Raw genomic sequence first — 8,495 nt, 5'->3', positions numbered from 1 at the left:
AGCTGCAGAAATGAAAAAATATAGCAAGTGTGTGCCAAGTTCTCCTTGCGATTCTTGAATCAATGGAAGGCTCAAGCAAAGCTAGGTGTATGCAATATGAATGCATTTATAAGCTGTTTGATACACAGAAATAATAAATTTGCAGAGAGCTAGTGAAATGAAAAAATAAATCTATAGAAATGAATTCCTGAAATGTTATTTTGTGGAGTTTTAAACAAGAGTGTTGATTTTTTGAATTGAATCATGAATCTGAATTGTCAAACTGCTTCTTTTCCTGCTTCTTTGTAAGTAGCATTTCATTCTTCTCAAGTCCCTTGTGATTAAAAATCTAGAATTTCTAAGAATCAATTCTTGAAACTGATCTTGGATAGCAATGATTACCATTTGTAAATGAATAGACAAGAATGTTTATAAGTATTAGATGTGCAAATTTCTGAAACTAGTATCAATTTTAGAAGTTTTTGATTATTCTGTTGAGTCTGATTTCTGAATCTGACCAGCTAAAGTTGAGTGCAAGAATTCAGTAGGTTAGCATGAGTTGGAATTGTCATAATTCTGCATTATTGAAATGCTTATTCTAAACTTGTTCCTAATCAGTGAGAAGTTCAATGTTATTCCAGAGATTGATGGGCTTATATTTTCCAGCAATTGTTGTTCTTGTGATGTAGCTATAGTGGAATTGGTAGACATGTAAAAGAAATGAGTCATGGCAATGCAGAAATCTTTTAAGCTATAGAACCTGACACTTTAAATCTGATTTCTGAAATTCTAGAACCTATGGAGTTTGAAAACTATTTTGGAATGTCTGAATTGTATCAATTGGTGTTTCCTTCTTTCCAAGTTAGCCTTAATATTGTGAATGCAGAATTCTGATGGGCTACCGTGGTGTTCCATAATTTTTTCTTTTGTTTTCTAGTTGATGTGCGTAGATTATATACTCTTTTATGCATGTTTTTACGCACATTTACATACTTTGAGCATGCTTGATCTATGCATTTGTATACTTCCAGCTTTCCTTTTAGCATATTTACTCTTTTGGTTCGGAGATCTGCTTTTTGTGCATTTACTGTACGCAGGAGTCGATTTGGTGAAGAATTTACATCTTTGGGCAAGCCTTGGAGGAAACAAAGGGAGAAAGCACCAGGCCGTGTACCTCACACGGCCCTGCATTGGTATGGAGCTCGGGCCGTGTGGGGTTTGGCACCAACAGAAGAGGAAGATGACATGGTCGTGTGAACCTCACACGGCCGTGTCAAGATTTGAAGCCAACCAGAGCAGAAGCCTTACATGGCCGTGTGGATCTACACGGCCGTGTGAGGTTTCCAGAGACCAAGCAGGTTGTGGTCGTGTGCACCACACGGCCGTGTAGCATTTCCAGAGACTAAGCAGGTTGTGGTCGTGTGCACCACACGGCCGTGTAGCATTTCCAGAGAGCAGAAGGGTTCTGGCCGTGTGAAGTCACACGGCCGTGTAGCTTTGGCAGAGAGGGAACTGGACATGGCCGTGTGAACCTCACACGGCCGTGTCACGGGGCCGTGTGGCGCCCGAATCCCTCCTCTATTTAAACCCTTCTTCATGAATTGAAAGGGGATCTCTCCCCCTTTGGGAGAAAGCAAGATTTGGTGGTTTCCTCCCATTCTTGGGAGGATTTCTGGGCGATTCTAAGGGAGATCTCGACGATTTCGACTCGGGAGCGAGGATTGGATCCGAAGACAAGGCTTCTTCGTAGATAAGTTTTCTCTTTTCCCCTCTTCTTGTTTTCTTGGATTGGGGATTCAAGGAATGCTTGTAATCTCTATTTCTTCGGATTTTCTTCCTCGATTCATGGAGTAGATCTTGTATTCTAGGATTAAGGGAGTACTTGTATGATGGATTGATGTAATCTCTTATGGATTTGCCATTTTCTTGTTTCAATGACATTATCTTGCTTGTATCAATTAGATCTTGAATGATTGATGGTGATTTGTGCTTAATTCTCATTCTTGATTGATTGTTTGGATTTCTTATGGACTTTGTAAAGATAAACTCTCACTCGATCATCCGAGGGATCCACGTGACAGGTACAAGCCCGTGTAAGGACGTTTGAGAGATAATCTTGAAGAGGAAATAGGGAGATTCAAGAGAGTAGGATGGATTTTATGATTAGCTCCTTGTATCTTGATAGATTAATGAGTCGTGGGCTTCTACGTTGATATCCGAGGAAGGCATAGTAATAGGTGCACTTCTGTGTAAGGACAACATAGGCACATGTCTAATTAATCCTATTTAGATACATTTCTCAGTCCTTAGCCGGTTGTCTATTGCAAGAGGGAACCGACAACTTTCTACATGTTTGGCAATTGAGGGATAAGAATTGGTGAACCATTTACATTCAAGAAATCTTACAAAGAAACCGAAACTCTTAGAATCTTCCTTTATCATAACCCAAAACACTAAACTCTTGTTTGTTGATCTCTAATATTAGATTTGTTTACCTTTACTTTGCTTTTGAAACGATTGGATAGTTGTTTAGCTAATTCGCATTGAGACATTTCTAGTGCTTATTCCAGTCCCTGTGGATACGATAATCTTTTATATTACTTGCGACATTTCCGTACACTTGCGGAGCATAACAAGTTTTTGGCGCCGTTGCCGGGGACTGCGCTATAACATTAGGAATTATCAATTGAGTTAGACTAAACATAACATTTGTTTTCCTTTCATATTGCATAGTTGTAACTAATCATTAGATTTCTGTTTTTTTTACTTACTTGTATAACTTTCATTTCTTGTTAATTCTTTTTGTACAAACTCAATTCTGCATTTTTGATTCTTCTATTTTCCTTTTTGTGTCGAATTGCTATCTGCTATCTTGTTCTTGTGTATGCGAAGATCTAACTTTGCAGGGGAATTCTTTCCTTTTGACCCTGAGATTGATAGAACTTTCCATAAAAGAAGAATTCTGCAAAGGCAAATTGAAGAACAGGAACATTTGAATATGGCAAATAGACCACTTAAGGATTATGCAGCACCCTATGCGAGAGGTTTTCGATCTAGTATTTCAAGACCTTCAGTGGAAGCTAATAACTTTGAGATCAAACCCGCAATCATATCTATGGTGCAGCAGAACCAATTTGGTGGAGGACCTCATGAGGACCCTAATCAACACTTAGAGGTCTTTTATGAAATATGTGGTACTATGAAAATGAATGGAGTTCCTTCAGATGCAGTTAGATTATTATTATTTGGGTTTTCTTTAAGAGATAGGGCAAAGCAATGGATGAATTCTTTGGCCCCTAACAGCATCATCACTTGGGAGCAGTGTGAGCAACAGTTTCTTGATAAGTTCTATCCACCAAGCAAAACAGCTCATATGAGGAATTTAATTGCAAGTTTCAAGCAAACTGACTCAGAATCTCTTTTTGAAGCATGGGATAGATATAATAGTATGCTCAGACAATGCCCACATCATGGGTTGGAAAGATGGTTAGTGTTGCACACTTTTTACAATGGTATCAATTATCATACCAAAGTGTCCCTTGATTCAGCTGCTGGAGGGGCACTTATGAACAAAAGCTTAGATGAAGCCGAAGAAATCATTGAAAGTGTAGCACAAAATCATCATCAATGGGCAAATGAAAGAAGTTGTGGCTATTCCTCCGTAAACCCAACAATTAAAGCATCAGGGAAGTTTGATGTAAATGCAGTCACTCTTTTGTCTGCAAAATTGGACGCTCTTACAAAGAAATTTGAGAATATGGGGACTAGTGCTAATATGGTCAATGCTATTAGTACATCTTGTGAAGTATGTGGGAGTTCAGAGCATTCAAATGACTCATGTCCATTGGGAGCTATCACTGCACAAATCAATCAACTTGAACAATGTGATGCAATCATGAGTTACAATCAAAGGCAGAATAACCCATACTCAAATACTTATAACCCTGGATGGAAGAGTCATCCAAATTTTTCTTACAAAAATAATCAAGACCAAGGACCATCTATGGGGGCAAGACCAAATTTTCAAGCTGGGCAACAAAATTTTCAACATCTATCTTCTCAAGGCTTACCAAAGTCAAATGTTGAAAAGATGCTTGAAGAAATTATCTCAACTCAGAATGAAATGAAGCAAGATATAGCAAAGCTCATTCAGAGAATGGATAATTCTGAAAAGCATCAAAAGATTCAGGATAGTCAAATTGCCCAACTAGCTTCCTCATCATCCAGAGCACCAGGACAACTTCCAGGAAAACCTGATGTGAATCCTATGGAGCATTGCAATAGGATTGAGCTTAGAAGCGGACGGACCTTGGGAGACTCCCAAGTGACTGCTTCAAAAGGGATACAAAAAGAAGAAGAGCTCCCTCCTCCTATACCGAATCAGATTCAAGCTAATGAGGAGAGTACCATTGAGGTTGAAGAGACTCTTCCACTGAACCATCAGAGCAAAGCTGTCCCTTTTCCTCAGAGACTTACAATGCTCAAGAAGGATGAAGAATTTGGCAAGTTTCTAGAAAAGGTTAAGGAAATTTGTGTTGAGGTACCTCTTATTGATGCTATTCTACAAATGCCTAGATTTGCCAAATTTCTGAAGGATCTCATGTCAAATAAGAGAAGAAGAGGAGAGGTCGAGACCATTGCGCTTAGTGAGGAATGTAGTGCTATTTTTGAGAAGAACACTTCTCCAAAACTGAAGGACCCAGGGAGCTTTTATATTCCTTGCAACATAGGAAAAGAATTTTTTGAAAAAGCTTTTTGTGATTTGGGGGCAAGTGTTAGCCTCATTCCCTATTCAATTTGTAATAAATTAGGTCTCAAAAACATTAAACTTACTACTATGGCACTTCAACTTGCCGATCATTCCTGCAGGTACCCTTTGGGTATAATAGAGGATGTGCCGGTAGAGGTGGATGGGAACGTTATTCCCACAGATTTTGTTGTGTTGGACATGGAAGAGGACCCTAGGATTCCTATCATATTAGGAAGACCTTTCCTTGCTACAGCTGGAGCTATAATTGATGTCAAAAATCATAAGCTTTCTTTGGTAATTGGTAAGGAAAAGTTGGAATATGATTTATCTAATATCTCTAACCATGTCTCGTCTCTTTTAAATGCTTGTAGCAGGACAAGAATTTATAAACTTGAGGAATGGAATTTCCATCCTCATGGAAGGCCACCAAATGAAGGAGACAATGTGGTGGAAGATGTTGGGAGAAGATCTCCCAACAGAAACGAAAAGTATATCTGTCCTCCAAGGGCGAGGAAAAGGAGCGAATGATTAAGTTTGGTCGAGCTAAAGACCTTAAACAAGCGCTTCTTGGGAGGCAACCCAAGGGTTTTTTTTAGTTAGTTTTGATTTGTATTGTAATTTCTTTTAGTTTGATGCATTCTTTTGATTTTGTTTTCAGGTTAGGTGCAAAACAGAGTCAGGCCGTGTGCTATACACGGCCAGGCAAAGGTTGCAGAGAATGGAAGTGTTTGGGCCGTGTCATCCAGACACGGCCGTGTGGGATCTCCCGAGGAGAAAAAGGTATAGGCCGTGTCATAGACACGGCCGTGCAAAGAATCCCGAGAGGAAAGATGGAGAGGCCGTGTCCCAGACACGGCCGTGCGAGGAATCTAGAGAAGGAAGAGGGGGAGGCCGTGTGGATCTACACGGCCCGTGCAAAGAATCCCGAGAGGAAAGATGGGGAGGCCGTGTAGATCTACACGGCCCGTGTAGGAGAACTATTAAAGTCTACCTCCTACCTCACACGGCCAGATCTTGGCCGTGTTCCGCACACCCCCAACTCTCCAAAACATATCTTTCTCTCCCAATTTCTTAAAAACTCCTCTCTAATCTCTCAAGATCTTTTAGATCCGATTCTCCTCCTCTCTAAGACTTGGACTTTTGCTCTCTTAACCTAAGATCTTTTGTTCTTTGAAGTTTTGTTCTTTGAAGTTTTGTTCTTTGAAGTTCCACAACTCTAAATAATTCTTCCCCTATCTAAACTCATCAAGATGTCCAATATTTTGAAGAGATTACGCAAAGGAGGTGGTGGATCTAGTGGAGACAAAGAGAAGGAGCCATCAAGAGACAAAGGAAAACAACCAGTGAAGGGCAAAGGCTAAAGGACTTCACGCAACGAAGGTAATGACAATGAATTCAATATTGTGTTCAGAAATGATGATCAAGTAACTAGATTTGCAATTCTTGTCAATAGAAAGATAGTGTGTACTAAATATATGGACCCAACTGTTCTTGATATGCTTGGAATTAGGGAAGATGTAGATTTGATGATTGGGTTTTTGGATTGGAGTGATATTATGTACACACATTTGCCTACATATCCTCGTCTTGTTTTGGAATTTTTAAGTTCATTGGATGTCCATTTTACTAATGAAGATGATTATTTTGGAAAAATCTCTTTTAGATTAATGAATCAAGAATTTCTATGGGCATTTAGTGACTTTAATTCTTGTTTTGGAATAACCACCGGTAGCCCTCGTAGGTTTGACCCAAGGTTTAATTGGAATCATTTTTGGAATGCAATAACTGGGTTAGATCAACCTTATGAGCCTTCAAGAGCTAAGGCCTCCCATATGCAAAACCCCATCTTTAGGTATCTACATAGAGTCATGAGTAAAACTATTTTTGGTAGGGGAGAGAGTGATGGGGTGGTTAAGAAGATAGAGCTTTATGCTTTAAGGGCTATGCTTTATAAGGTTGAATTTGACTCTGGTTTTCATTTTGTTCAAACCTTATTGAGATCAGCTAGGGCATCATCGGGATCAATTGTTTTTGGTGGTTTGATTACCCGAATAGCTTGTAATTTAAATCTTGATGTTGATGGGTTGGAAATAATTAATGGTAATGACATGATTGACATTGATACATGTCTTGCTATGAAAATGATTGTTCGGGAAAAGAATGGTTTCGCGTTTCCTAGGAGGAGTGGTTCTCCTTTACCCCTTCCTTTTCCTGAATAAACTACTATTCGTAACAGGGCTAATTGGGTAATTTCTGAGTTAGATTTTGAGGATAACCCTTCTATACCTGGAGACACTGAGCCACATAATGAACCCTCGTCATCTGGACATACGCAGCCTTCTAGTTTTATGGAGCCTGCTAGGCATTCTTTTGCATATGGCACGGGATCTTCTAGGTTTGATTTTTCAGATTTTCGTACGTCTCTAGAATCACTTCATGAGAAGCAAGATTCCCAACGAAAAATGTTGGAGGGGCGCTTCTCTTTATCTGATGATCAGTTTAGGGAGGTACAAAATCATTTTCAGTTTACGAGGAATTTTCAAGGTCAAGTGGCTGAGTTTGTGCAGGATTATGATACTGATCAGGTTAGGATGAGAGATTTTATGCAGAGTATGATGCTTACTAGCCAACAAGTTGATGCTTTATATGAGTATCATAGATCTTTGGGTGAGATTCCAGGTTTTCCTAGTTTTCCTATTGGCCAACCACGTCGTAGACCTCCTTTCCCTCGTCCACCTCCACCTCCTCCACCATATTGATTTCATCGGGACGATGAAAAGTTTAAGTCTGGGGGGGTGTCATATATTGTTTAGTTTGGTTTTCAGTTTTTAGTTTTTGATTAGTTTTTCATGTTGGTTCTTATTTTCATTGCTTGTTGCTTCATTTTGCTTGTTTTTGAAATAATCATGGCAAAAAAAAAATTTTTTTTGAGAACATCAAATCTTCACTTATATGCTTTCTTGGATTCAAGCGAAATGTTAGCACGATTATTGTCTCGATTCATGATGTTCGCATGATGCTACTAGTAAACTTTGTGTAGTTCTTTTTTCTATCTTGGGAAGCATTAATAAGCTAAGAATCTTATGGTGATGAGTTTTAGTTTTGGTTCAACCTTAAGGATTTTATCTTCACTACACTTGTGCTTGATGCTTGAATAGTTGATGTCATTGAAATAGTCATGATTCATCTTGTTTGCTTAGTACTTGGTTTCCATGGTGATCTCTCAACTTTCATTTTGATTACTGGATGAGGCTCAAATCATTAAAGCTCATTTGGAAAAATCTAAATATCCCAACATATATGCTAAAAGTACATTTGTGAATAAGTTTTGCACAATGCAAACACTAATAAAAAAAAATGAACAATAAGGGATATAAAAAACAGTTGTCATGAGTGGAATCTAGCAAGTCACCCCTTTGAGACCGAGTTACGTTACTGGTGAAATGACTGTTTAGTTTCTCTTGAGATTGAGCACACCTTGAGACCTTGGGTTAGTTGAGAAATATGAACCAAGTGAATGGTAAGTAAGTGCCTATCACTGGTTACTTGTCTTTCACTGGAAACATTAGGAATTCAAATTTGATGACGACTTGACTAGGACATGGATTGAAACTTGAAGGGTGTTGAGTTACTTTTACACTGCGCACAAGATTCTTATGCTTGAACCATACTTTACTTGTTTCCATGATCAAGCTTGTTAATGAAACTTTTTGATAGAGTTAGGAAAGTGCACTGGTTTTGTGAATGTGTTGTAGAACATATGAAT

General features: G+C 38.8%; 1 non-coding gene across 1 annotated transcript; it reads right to left on the bottom strand.

The window, feature by feature from the left end:
* Positions 1 to 3,350: 3,350 nt before the first annotated feature.
* Positions 3,351 to 3,456, bottom strand: LOC122028366. Its single transcript, XR_006124760.1, has one exon. It is a non-coding gene; the product is annotated as a small nucleolar RNA R71 (small nucleolar RNA).
* Positions 3,457 to 8,495: the final 5,039 nt, after the last annotated feature.

The sequence above is a fragment of the Zingiber officinale genome, chromosome 10A (assembly GCF_018446385.1).
Source record: "Zingiber officinale cultivar Zhangliang chromosome 10A, Zo_v1.1, whole genome shotgun sequence".
NCBI lineage: Eukaryota > Viridiplantae > Streptophyta > Magnoliopsida > Zingiberales > Zingiberaceae > Zingiber > Zingiber officinale.
Note: the sequence above shows the minus strand (reverse complement) of the source record. Positions and strands in the feature narration are given on the sequence as shown.